The sequence below is a fragment of the Arachis ipaensis genome, chromosome B2 (assembly GCF_059453495.1).
Source record: "Arachis ipaensis isolate K30076 ecotype BB chromosome B2, ASM5945349v1, whole genome shotgun sequence".
Classification (NCBI taxonomy): Eukaryota; Viridiplantae; Streptophyta; class Magnoliopsida; order Fabales; family Fabaceae; genus Arachis; species Arachis ipaensis.
The window spans coordinates 40,250,525-40,264,275 of record NC_142437.1 but is presented as its reverse complement, the minus strand read 5'-3'; the positions used below and the strand labels follow the sequence as shown (position 1 = coordinate 40,264,275).

Below are 13,751 nucleotides of genomic sequence, written 5' to 3'. Positions count from 1 at the left end.
TCTCTGTCTGTTGCTGAGTGGATGATGGGAAAGGCTTGCTATTGCTAAACCTGTTTCTTCCACCATTATTAAAGCCTTGTTGAGGCCTTTGATCCTTCCATGAGAGATTTGGATGATTTCTCCATGATAGGTTATAGGTGTTTCCATAAGGTTTACTGATGCGCATAAACTAGTTATGCTACGATTTAGGAAATTGCACGATCGGCAAAATTCCTTCCGGCAAGTGCACCGGTTATCGTCAAGTAAAAACTCACAATAGAGTGAGGTCGAATCCCACAAGGATTGGTTGAGTGAGCAATTCAGATTAGAAGTGTGTTCTAGTTGAGCGGAATCAAGGTTTTAGATGAGAATTGCGGAATGTAAAATTGGCGGGAAAAGTAAATGACAAGGAATTGAAATGGCGGAATCTTAAATTGCATGAATTAAAGAGCAGAATGTAAATTGCTGAAATTAAAAGGGAATGGGGGTGATTGCAAGAATTGAGTTGCAGAATGTAAAGAGAAAGTGGAAATCAGAAATGGGGAATTCATTGGGTGTTAGGAGATATTGAGATCTCCGAATCAAAACATGTATATCTCTTCCTCAACCAATGCGTTCATTAAATTTTGCTTGGCAATCTTATATGATTGGATCCCAATCCCTTGGCTCACCAATTCTCTCTAAAAATGAACAAATTCCCAATCCCTTGGTTTAAATGTTCATAAGAAGAGATGATGCTCGATCACTGATTATACCACACAGTTTCATGAACCACAATTTGGTAGGATTACATGTCACAATATCCATCCAAACCCCAATCCAATTCACTGTGAGAAAGCTTCTCTAGCATGAATCCTCCATTCCTTTCCCAAGGTTCCGAAGGATTCCAATTATGGGTAGTTTCTTTCCCAAGACAACTACCCAATGGAATTAGATCGAGAAGCTTTCTAACAAAATTCAAGAGAAAAGATTGAAGAAGAAGATAAACTATTATTGATTCATTGAATTACAATAGAGCTCCCTAACCCAATGAAAGGGGTTTAGTGAGTCATAGCTCTGAATTCAACTACAAAGATATGAAAACTAGCTAAAAAATGAAAAATTAAAAGTTTCCAAAAGTCCCCTCTAACTTAAATTCTATCCTATTTATACACTTTCTATATTGAGCTTCTGTTGTGTTTCTTGGGCTTTGAGGCCTCTCCCTGCTTTCCTTTTGCTTTGGGTTTATGATCCATAATCTTGATGAGGCTGCTGATCCAAATTCTGTAACATTCATTGAGCCAACTTAGTGATAATCAAATAATGGCACATGACTCAATAAATTGAAAGTTCAGACTCATCAATCCTTCAGGCCCAATCCCATAAACCATGATATTCAATTGGGTTTCATACCAGAATAAGTTTAAGATAATGTTTGTGCTCAAATACTAACTTAAACCACAATATTTTTGGTCCAGAAACCTTTTCCAAGAGTGGCGTTTAAGTTGCAGTTTAAGCTTAAACTGCAGCTTAAACGCCAGACACTTCCAGTGAGGCCTTTTGTAGAAGCACGTTTAAGCTTCAGTTTAAGGTTAAACTGAAGCTTAAACGTGGAAAAGGAAGAAGGCAGCCCTGGAGAGTCATGGAGTCGAACACGTTTAAGCTTCAGTTTAAGGTTAAACTGAAGCTTAAACGTGGATATAGGAAGGGCAGCCCTGGAGGTCGAACACGTTTAACCTCCAGTTTAAGGTTAAACTGGAGGTTAAACGTGGAAATGGAAGGAGGCATCCTGGAGGTCGAACACGTTTAACCTCCAGTTTAAGGTTAAACTGGAGGTTAAACGTGGAAGCTTAGAAGAGTAGCCCTGGAGGTGTCGAACACGTTTAAGCTCCAGTTTGAGGTCAAACTGGAGCTTAAACGTGGAAATGGAGAGAGCAACCCTGGAGGAGAGTTCTTGGTCGAACACGTTTAAGCTCCAGTTTGAGGTCAAACTGGAGCTTAAACGTGGAAATGGCTCCCTGGTGCTTTTCCCATTCTGGCGTTTAACCTCCAGTTTAAGGTTAAACTGGAGGTTAAACGTGGAACTCTTTCCTGAGTGGCATTATCATTCTGGCGTTTAACCTCCAGTTTGAGGTCAAACTGGAGGTTAAACGTGGAATGCTTCTTTGGTGAGACTTTTCATTCTGGCGTTTAACCTCCAGTTTAAGGTTAAACTGGAGGTTAAACTTCAATTCCAGCATTCCTTAGCCTTCATGATTCTGGCGTTTAAGCTCCAGTTTAGGCTTAAACTGGAACTTAAACTCCACATGTGATATTCAAGCTTCCTTTATTGATTTTGTTGCTTCCTTGCTTAGCCTCTTCTTCCCTGAAATCATCCAAACAAATGCATCTAAGTCTTGCAAAATTTCATGAGAAATCTTCCATTCATACCATTCAAGTAATATAACTAAAACTCATGGAATTTGCATCAAAATCATATTGTTTGGATGGTTCATTGCTTTGTTCTTCATTTAACCATTTTTGGTTACTTTAAGCTCAAGAAAATGCATAAAACAACTAAAACTAACAGAAAAATGCTAGTGAAACTAGCCTAAGATGCCTTGGCATCACAACACCAAACTTAATACTTGCTTGTCCCTAAGCAAGTCCTGAGTTATTTGAGAAGAAAGTATGAAACAGAAAGCAATTACATTGGCTATATTAGCAAGCATTTGAAGTTCATCAGAAGGGTTTTATGCAGAAAGTTGCAGCATCACTTTTTCATACTTATCAGGTAAGATTATCACTTTTTCATTGCATCCATCAAACACTGCTATGGCCTCTTGTTATTCTTATGTCTTTGGCACTTTTCTCTTCTTTGTTTTTCTTTTCTTTTTCTTAGAGCTACTTTGCTCCTTGTTTGCTTAGTGTCATGTGTTGCACAAGCCTTTGGCATTTTCTTTTTTTCTTATCAGTGCACTACACATATCCACTTTAGGCATTTTAGTTCACATTTCTTCTTGAGACATTGGTGCCCAGCACCTCTTTGTGTGACTAAATGTTTTGTATTTAGGTTGCTCTTGATAATGGACTTTTGGTTGATAATCCCGGGTTAGTTAACCCAAGTTACCGAGTGTTGAAACACTCCTCAGAACCTATTCATCCAAGCATATCCTTAATACATAAACACCACAGGCATTTGTCTCAGAAGTTCAAACCATTGGTGCCTAGCTTATTTTCTCAATTTTTCTGCTTTTTGGTTGCCTTTTTCAGTGGCTTTTTCTTCTTCTTTTTCTTTCTTTTTCATGGCCAAAGATATTTATTCATCAAGATCCATAGACAGTTTTCAATTTCTACACAAAGAATGATAATTCTACACTCTAATTCCAGTGATCTGACTAAACAATCAAGCATGTATACCACCACTTAATTCTACTTGATTTGTCACTAATTTAGCCAAGTTACTTTTGTTCAAACTTTTCTTTTATTTTTGGAAACAGAACAAGCATGGCAAGCACTTGTTTAAGAAGGTGAAGTTATATCCAAACATCTAGGCATTCACTTTATTCAAAGCAATAAACAGACAAATATACTAAAAACTTCACATTCCAGAAAGATTCAACATTTACAGTTTAAACCAGAACAAGCATGCTTTTGTTTGCCCTTTTTAAAGAATTATCAAGGAACAATACCACCTTGTGAAATTCCTTGTTTTCTCTTTGTTGCCAGGAAACAATTTGATTTCCCTTCTTCTCCTAAATGTTGCTTCATGCTTTAAAATCCTTGTTTCCTTTCCTGCAAAGAGTGATGAAGTTGCTTGCTTCTCAAGCACTTGAGTGGTTAGCTCAGTGTGGGTAAGTATCTGAGTCTTAAGTTGGTGTGTGAACACCAAACTTAGTCTCCCACTTACTTCTCTGTGCTTTGAATCCTTGAGTTCTCTTTGGAATGAAGTTGCTGCTAAGGGTTTTAAGCATTTCTGTGACTGCTTAGAATGGTTGTTTCTCTCATATAATCCAAAGGTTGTTGTGTTCAGTTGATCTTTATGGTGGAACACCAAACTTAGAGTCACACATTCCCCTTTGAATTATTGATCCACGAATTCATTGTTTGGTGTGAAACACCAAACTTAATTCTTTGCAATGCACAGAAACTACTTCACCCTTTTTATTGAAACAAATAAAAGAAACAGCAAAAGGGTATTACCTCAGGTTGGGTTGCCTCCCAACAAGCGCTTCTTTAACGTCATTAGCTTGACGGTCAGCTTCCTCAGTTGAGGTGATATTTAACTTTGTCCTTCTCATCCACATCTCCCAAGTAATGTTTGAGTCTTTGACCGTTCACAATGAAGGTTCGTTGTGACTTTTCTTCCATGATTTCTACTTGTCCATATTTGGAGACTTTGGTGACAAGGAAAGGTCCAGACCACCTTGATTTTAGCTTCCCTGGAAATAGCTTCAGCCTAGAATTGTAGAGCAATACTTTTTGTCCTTCTTCAAATTTCCTTGGGGCTATGTTGCTGTCATGCTTCTTCTTTGCTCTTTCTTTGTAAATTTTGGCATTCTCATAAGCTTCCGCTCTGAATTCTTCCAACTCTTGAATTTGCAACATCCTTCTTTCTCCAGCAGCTTTGTTGTCCAAGTTCAAAAGTTTCAAGGCCCAGTATGCCTTGTGCTCCAACTCCAGTGGCAAATGGCAAGCTTTTCCATATACTAGTTGGTAAGGAGACATTCCAATTGGTGTTTTGAAAGCTGTCCTATATGCCCAAAGAGCATCATCTAGCTTAATCGACCAGTCCTTCCTTGAAGTTCCCACAGTCTTTTCCAGGATCCTTTTGAGTTCTCTGTTAGATATTTCGGCTTGCCCACTTGTCTGTGGATGGTATGGTGTGGCTACCTTGTGTTTGACTCCATATTTTAGAAGCAATGCCTCTAATGGTTTGTTGCAGAAGTGGCTTCCTCCATCACTGATGATTGCTCTTGGAACCCCAAAATGGCAAAAAATGTGTTTTCTGAGGAAGTTCATGACTACCTTGTTATCATTGGTTGGAGTTGCTATTGCTTCAACCCATTTGGAGACATAGTCTACTGCCACAAGAATGTAATTATTTGAGTATGAGGAGGGAAAGGGTCCCATGAAATCTATCCCCCATACATCAAACAATTCAAGTTCCAGAATGAATTGTTGTGGCATTTCATTTCTTCTTGGCAGGTTCCCCGCTTTCTGGCATTCATGGCAGTGCTTCACTAATTCTTTTGCATCTTTGAAGATAGTGGGCCAATAAAAACCACACTGCAACACCTTAGCTGCTGTTCTTTCTCCTGCAAAATGTCCTCCATAAGTGGAGCCATGGCAGTCCCATAAGACTTCCTTTCCTTCTTCCTCGGATATGCATCTTCTGAGTATGCCATCGGAACATTTTTTGAACAAGTATGGTTCGTCCCAGATGAAGTATTTGGCATCATTTACCAATTTCTTCCTTTGATGTTTGTTAAATTCCAACGGTAAACTCCCAGTGGCCTTGAAGTTTGCTATGTCTGCAAACCAGGGTGCTTTGTGAATTACCATGAGTTGTTCATCAGGGAAGCACTCATTTATATGTGTGCTTTGTGCGCTTCCTTCTTCACATGGTATTCTTGATAAATGGTCTGCCACCTTGTTCTCTACACCCTTCTTGTCTTTGATTTCAATGTCAAATTCCTGCAACAAAAGAACCCATCTAATAAGTCTTGGTTTGGATTCTTGTTTAGCAAGTAAGTATTTTAAAGCTGAATGATCAGTGAAGACAATGACTTTAGATCCAATGAGATAGGATCTAAATTTGTCAAATGCAAAGACTATTGCCAAGAGTTCTTTTTCAGTGGTTGTGTAATTCCTTTGGTTATCATTCAAGACTTTACTGGCATAATAAATCACATGTACCAAATTGTCTTTCCTTTGTCCTAACACTGCCCCAATAGCAAGGTCTGATGCATCACACATCAGTTCAAAAGGTAAGTTCCAATCAGGTGGGGCAATGATAGGTGCAGAGGACAGTTTTTGTTTCAAAAGTTCATAGGCTAGCATGCAATTTTTATCAAATACAAAGGGTGTATCAGAGACAAGCAAGTTACTCAAAGGTTTGGCTATTTTAGAAAAGTCTCTAATAAACCTTCTGTAAAAACCAGCGTGTCCCAAAAAACTCCTAACTGCCTTGACATTACTTGGTGGAGGTAATTTTTCAATGAGTTCCACCTTAGCTCTGTCCACCTCAATGCCTCTATTAGAGATTTTGTGGCCAAGGACTATTCCTTCTGTGACCATGAAATGACACTTTTCCCAGTTTAATACTAGGTTAGTCTCTTGGCATCTCTTAAGCACCAAGGCAAGGTGGTGGAGGCAGCTAGGAAAAGAATCTCCAAACACAGAAAAATCGTCCATGAAGACCTCAATAAATTTTTCAATCATGTCCGAAAAGATTGACAGCATGCATCTTTGGAAAGTGGCAGGTGCATTGCACAATCCAAAGGGCATGCGTCTATAAGCAAAAACTCCATATGGACAAACAAATGATGTTTTCTCTTGATCTTTAGGATCAACCACTATTTGGTTGTAGCCTGAATATCCATCTAAAAAACAATAGTAAGCATGTCCGGCAAGCCTTTCAAGCATCTGATCCATGAATGGGAGTGGGAAATGATCCTTTCTGGTGGCTTCATTGAGCTTCCTGTAGTCTATGCACATCCTCCACCCAGTGACGGTTCTTGTGGGTATGAGTTCGTTCTTCTCATTTGGCACCACAGTTATCCCACCTTTCTTGGGAACTACGTGGATGGGACTAACCCATGGGCTATCAGAAATGGGGTAGATTACCCCTGTCTGCCATAACTTCATAACTTCCTTTTGTACCACTTCTTTCATGACGGGATTCAATCTTTTCTGAGCTTGAATGGAGGGTCTAGCATCCTCTTCTAACAAGATTTTATGCATGCATATGGATGAACTTATCCCCTTCAAATCTGCTAGGGTCCATCCTATGGCATCTTGATGAGTTTGTAGCACCTTGATCAATTCTTCTTCCTGTTCTTGGCTCAGGGCAGAGCTAATGATAACAGGATAGCTCTCATCACTACCCAAGTATGCATACTTGAGATTAGGGGGCAGTGCCTTGAGCTCAGGTTTTGGTGCTTCCTCCTCTTCTTTCACTGTCTCTGGCATGTTTGGCATGGTTGTTTCAGCAGCCTTGATGTCACTAACTTCTATGTCCTTGGTGAACTCCTCCTCTGCCACTTCCTTTGTTGTTTCCTCAAAGGTTTCTTGTACTGCAATGTCCACTACATCCACCCTCATGCATTCCCTTAGTGATTCTGATGGATAGCTCATTGCCTTGAATACATTAAACACCAATTTCTCATCATGTAGTCTAAGAGTGAGTTCACCCTTTTGTACATCTATGATGGCTCCAGCAGTAGCCAGGAATGGTCTTCCCATAATTATTGAAGCTTTGGCTTCTTCCTCCATATCTAACACCACAAAATCAGCAGGAAATATAAAATCTCCCACCTTCACCAACAAATCCTCAACTATCCCATGAGGGAATTTAAAAGTTCGATCTGCCAATTGGAGGGCCATTCTTGTTGGTTTGGCTTCCTCAATCTTCATTCTTCTCATCATTGTTAGAGACATCAAATTGATACTGGCCCCTAAGTCACACAAGGCCTTCTCCACCATGACTTCTCCTATGATGCAGGGGATTTGGAAACTGCCTGGATCCTTCAATTTCTGAGGCAATTTGTGCTGAATGATGGCACTGCATTCTTCAGTTAACAATACAGTTTCCTCATTTCTCCAGCTTCTCTTCTTGGTCATCAATTCCTTTAAGAATTTTGCATATAGTGGCATTTGCTCTATTGCCTCAGCAAAGGGAATGTTGATTTGAAGCTTCTTGAAAATCTCCAAGAACCTGGAGAATTGGCCATCTTTTTCACTTTTCATCAAACGTTGAGGATAAGGTGCTTTAGGTGTATAAGGCTTCAGGACCTCTTTTTCTTTTTCTTTTGTTGCAGACGGTGTAAAAGATTGTCCTTGTTCTTTGTCTTTCACATTTTCCTTTGCTTCATCCTTTGTGGTTTCCTTTGAGATCTCCTTCAGATTCTTTCCACTTCTGAGGGTTATGGCTTTACATTCTTCCCTTGCAATAGCCTTGGCAGCATGAGAAGCGCTTGTCCCAGGGGTTTGCTTAGACAAATACACAATTTGATTTTCTAGCTTCTGGATGGCAGCTCCTTGGTTTTGCAAGTTAGAGTTTACTTCTTCCTTAAAAGCTTTCAATTCGGTTATGTCTTGACTCATGGTTGCAAGCATTCCTTCTATCCGGTTTAATTGATCTTGAAATTGTTGGTTCGGATTAGGTTGGGTAGGTTGATTATTTTGGCCATGATATGATGGTTGGGGGTAAGTGTTTTGTGTGGCTTGGTATGATCTTTGGTTGGAGTTTTGGTATGTGGAATTGTTATGTTGGTTGTGGTTGTAAGGTTTGTGGTTTTGTGGTTGGGTTTGTTGGTTCCCCCACCCAAAGTTTGGGTGATTTTTCCATCCTGGGTTGTAAGTGTTGGAATGTGGATCATATGATTGCCTTTGTTGGTTTCCCACATAGTTGGCCTCTTCCCAATCACCTCCTTCAATGCTTACTTCCTCTTGATCTTGTGTGTGTATTGCAGCTACTTGCTTTGTTTCTAATTGTCTGGTAAGCTCTGCTAGTTGCTTGGCAAACACCTTGTTTTGGGCTAGAATTGTATCAACATGGTTCAGCTCCATGACTCCCTTAGTGTTGTGCCTTTCTGATGCATAGTAGTACTCATTCTCAGCCACTGTCTCAATCACCTCAATGGCCTCTTCCACAGTCTTTTTCCTGTTCAATGAACCTCCTGATGAATGGTCTACAGCCTTCCTTGATTCATAAGAGAGTCCATCATAGAAAATATGCAATTGCACCCAATCATGGAACATGTCTGGTGGGCATTTCCTTGTCAAGTCCTTGAATCTCTCCCATGCCTCGTAGAGAGTTTCACCATCTTGTTGTCTAAAAGTTTGAACCTCAGATCGAAGCCTATTGACCTTTTGTGGGGGGTAGAAACGTGCCAGAAACTTGCTTTCCACCTCATCCCATGTTGTTAGACTCCCCCTTGGGAATGATTCCAGCCACTTAGCTGCTTTGTCCCTAAGTGAAAATGGGAACAAAAGCAGTTTATAGGCATCTTCCTGGACTCCATTGGATTTCACAGTGTCACAAATTCTCAGGAATTTTGTGAGATGTTGGTTGGGGTCTTCATTAGCACTCCCACCAAATGAACAATGATTCTCCACAAGTGATATTAGCTGTGGTTTGAGCTCAAAATTGTTGGCCTGAATGGGTGGTTTCTGAATGCTGCTACCACAATTCCCAGAGGTTGGGTTTATGTATGAACTAAGAACCCTCCTCTCAGGAATGGCATTGTTTCCATCAGCTCTCTCATGGTTGTGAACTTCTCTATCCATGTTGAGATCTAGAGCTTCCTCAAAATTGTCCTCAGATTCTCCTTCAGATTCCTCTTCTCCCACTACTCTCTTCCCTCTTGCTTCCCTTCTCAGTCTATGAAGGGTCCTCTCTGGTTCGGTATATGGAGGAGTTGATGTCTCTCCTCTCCTACCTGTCATACAAGAACACAGCACAGGCACAAACAAGTGAAATACTCTTGGTTAATGGAAGAGTATGGTTAGAGCAATTGAGGAATTAATTCAAACAGTTAGTGAGTCAGTGAGTTAGTTGCTTGAATTTAAAGGCATAAAGAAAGAAAGCATGTAACAGAGTGCAGAAATTAAAATTCAACAAGTAACTTGTACTGAATTAATCAAAACAAGAGAAATTGCTCAATCTAGTTAGCTTCCAATTGGAGAATTGTCAATCGAAAACCAATCCCCGACAACGGCGCCATAAACTTGATGCGCATAAACTAGTTATGCTACGATTTAGGAAATTGCATGATCGGCAAAATTCCTTCCGGCAAGTGCACCGGTTATCATCAAGTAAAAACTCACAATAGAGTGAGGTCGAATCCCACAAGGATTGGTTGAGTGAGCAATCCAGATTAGAAGTGTGTTCTAGTTGAGCGGAATCAAGGTTTTAGATGAGAATTGCGGAATGTAAAATTGGCGGGAAAAGTAAATGACAAGGAATTGAAATGGCGGAATCTTAAATTGCATGAATTAAAGAGCAGAATGTAAATTGCTGAAATTAAAAGGGAATGGGGGTGATTGCAAGAATTGAGTTGCAAAATGTAAAGAGAAAGTGGAAATCAGAAATGGGGAATTCATTGGGTGTTAGGAGATATTGAGATCTCCAAATCAAAACATGTATATCTCTTCCTCAACCAATGCGTTCATTAAATTTTGCTTGGCAATCTTATATGATTGGATCCCAATCCCTTGGCTCACCAATTCTCTCTAAAAATGAACAAATTCCCAATCCCTTGGTTTAAATGTTCATAAGAAGAGATGATGCTCGATCACTGATTATACCACACAGTTTCATGAACCACAATTTGGTAGGATTACATGTCACAATATCCATCCAAACCCCAATCCAATTCACTGTGAGAAAGCTTCTCTAGCATGAATCCTCCATTCCTTTCCCAAGGTTCCGAAGGATTCCAATTATGGGTAGTTTCTTTCCCAAGACAACTACCCAATGGAATTAGATCGAGAAGCTTTCTAACAAAATTCAAGAGAAAAGATTGAAGAAGAAGATAAACTATTATTGATTCATTGAATTACAATAGAGCTCCCTAACCCAATGAAAGGGGTTTAGTGAGTCATAGCTCTGAATTCAACTACAAAGATATGAAAACTAGCTAAAAAATGAAAAATTAAAAGTTTCCAAAAGTCCCCTCTAACTTAAATTCTATCCTATTTATACACTTTCTATATTGAGCTTCTGTTGTGTTTCTTGGGCTTTGAGGCCTCTCCCTGCTTTCCTTTTGCTTTGGGTTTATGATCCATAATCTTGATGAGGCTGCTGATCCAAATTCTGTAACATTCATTGAGCCAACTTAGTGATAATCAAATAATGGCACATGACTCAATAAATTGAAAGTTCAGACTCATCAATCCTTCAGGCCCAATCCCATAAACCATGATATTCAATTGGGTTTCATACCAGAATAAGTTTAAGATAATGTTTGTGCTCAAATACTAACTTAAACCACAATATTTTTTGTCCAGAAACCTTTTCCAAGAGTGGCGTTTAAGTTGCAGTTTAAGCTTAAACTGCAGCTTAAACGCCAGACACTTCCAGTGAGGCCTTTTGTAGAAGCACGTTTAAGCTTCAGTTTAAGGTTAAACTGAAGCTTAAACGTGGAAAAGGAAGAAGGCAGCCCTGGAGAGTCATGGAGTCGAACACGTTTAAGCTTCAGTTTAAGGTTAAACTGAAGCTTAAACGTGGATATAGGAAGGGCAGCCCTGGAGGTCGAACACGTTTAACCTCCAGTTTAAGGTTAAACTGGAGGTTAAACGTGGAAATGGAAGGAGGCATCCTGGAGGTCGAACACGTTTAACCTCCAGTTTAAGGTTAAACTGGAGGTTAAACGTGGAAGCTTAGAAGAGTAGCCCTGGAGGTGTCGAACACGTTTAAGCTCCAGTTTGAGGTCAAACTGGAGCTTAAACGTGGAAATGGAGAGAGCAACCCTGGAGGAGAGTTCTTGGTCGAACACGTTTAAGCTCCAGTTTGAGGTCAAACTGGAGCTTAAACGTGGAAATGGCTCCCTGGTGCTTTTCCCATTCTGGCGTTTAACCTCCAGTTTAAGGTTAAACTGGAGGTTAAACGTGGAACTCTTTCCTGAGTGGCATTATCATTCTGGCGTTTAACCTCCAGTTTGAGGTCAAACTGGAGGTTAAACGTGGAATGCTTCTTTGGTGAGACTTTTCATTCTGGCGTTTAACCTCCAGTTTAAGGTTAAACTGGAGGTTAAACTTCAATTCCAGCATTCCTTAGCCTTCATGATTCTGGCGTTTAAGCTCCAGTTTAGGCTTAAACTGGAACTTAAACTCCACATGTGATATTCAAGCTTCCTTTATTGATTTTGTTGCTTCCTTGCTTAGCCTCTTCTTCCCTGAAATCATCCAAACAAATGCATCAAAGTCTTGCAAAATTTCATGAGAAATCTTCCATTCATACCATTCAAGTAATATAACTAAAACTCATGGAATTTGCATCAAAATCATATTGTTTGGATGGTTCATTGCTTTGTTCTTCATTTAACCATTTTTGGTTACTTTAAGCTCAAGAAAATGCATAAAACAACTAAAACTAACAGAAAAATGCTAGTGAAACTAGCCTAAGATGCCTTGGCATCATTCACCGAAGTAATTCACCTCTGCTATTGCAGGGTTTTCAGGATCATAAGCTTCTTCTGCATAAGAAGCCTCTTGAGTACTGTTGGATGCAGCTGGCATTCCATTCAGACTCTGAGAAATCATATTGACTTGCTGAGTCAATATTTTGTTCTGAGCCAATATGGCATTCAGAGTATCAACTTCAAGAACCCCCTTCTTCATAGGCGTCCCATTACTCACAGGATTCCTCTCAGAAGTGTACATGAACTGGTTATTAGCAACCATGTCAATGAGTTCTTGAGCTTCTGCAGGCGTTTTCTTTAGGTGAATGGATCCACCTGCAGAAGTATCCAATGACATCTTTGATAGCTCAGATAAACCATCATAGAATATATCCAGGATGGTCCATTCTGAAAGCATGTCAGAAGGACACTTTTTGGTCAACTGTTTGTATCTTTCCCAAGCTTCATAGAGGGATTCACCTTCTTTTTGTCTGAAGGTTTGAACATCCACTCTAAGCTTGCTCAGCTTTTGAGGAGGAAAGAACTTGGCTAAGAAAGCCGTGACCAGCTTATCCCAAGAGTTCAGGCTGTCTCTGGGTTGAGAGTCCAACCAGATTCTAGCTCTGTCTCTTACAGCAAATGGAAAAAGCATGAGCCTGTAGACTTCAGGATCTACTCCATTAGTCTTAACAGTATCACATATCTGCAAGAATTCAGTTAAGAACTGAAAAGGATCTTCAGATGGAAGTCCATGAAACTTGCAGTTCTGCTGCATCAGAGAAACTAGCTGAGGTTTCAGCTCAAAGTTGTTTGCTCCAATGGCAGGAATGGAGATGCTTCTTCCATGTAAATTGGAATTTGGTGCAGTAAAGTCACCAAGCATCCTCCTTGCATTATTATTATTTTCGGTTGCCATCTCCTCTTCCTATTCGAAAATTTCTGAAAGGTTATCTCTGGATTGTTGTAATTTAGCTTCTCTTAGTTTCCTTTTCAGAGTCCTTTCAGGTTCTGGATCTGCTTCAACAAGAATGTTCTTGTCCTTGCTCCTGCTCATATGAAAAAGAGAGAACAGAAAAATAATAATAATAGGGGTACTTTTTACCACAGTATAGAGGTCCTAGTGTGAGTAGAAGAAAAGAAGAAGAAGAAATTCGAACACAGATGGAAGAGGGGGTTCGAATTTGGGTGAGATGAAGTGTTAGTAGATGAATAAATAAATAGAAGGAGATGAGTGAGAAGGAGAATTTTCGAAAATAATTTTTGAAAAAGAGTTAGTGATTTTCGAAAATAGTTTTTGAAAAATGTTAGTAGTTTTTCGAAAATTCAAATAAAAATAAAATAATTAGTTTAATTAAAAAGAAATTTTGAAAAAGAGGGAGATATTTTCGAAAATTAGAGAGAGAGAGAGTTAGTTAGGTGGTTTTGAAAAAGATAAGAAACAAACAAAAAGTTAGTTAGTTAGTTGAA

At 39.5% G+C, this 13,751-nt stretch overlaps 2 non-coding genes across 2 annotated transcripts; both read left to right on the top strand.

The window, feature by feature from the left end:
- The first annotated feature begins 8,920 nt into the window (after positions 1–8,920).
- LOC148573696 (small nucleolar RNA R71) lies at positions 8,921–9,024 on the top strand. The gene has a single exon (XR_015906507.1). It is a non-coding gene; the product is annotated as a small nucleolar RNA R71 (small nucleolar RNA).
- Positions 9,025–12,696: 3,672 nt separating this feature from the next.
- On the top strand, positions 12,697–12,804 carry LOC148573695 (small nucleolar RNA R71). Its single transcript, XR_015906294.1, has one exon. It is a non-coding gene; the product is annotated as a small nucleolar RNA R71 (small nucleolar RNA).
- Positions 12,805–13,751: the final 947 nt, after the last annotated feature.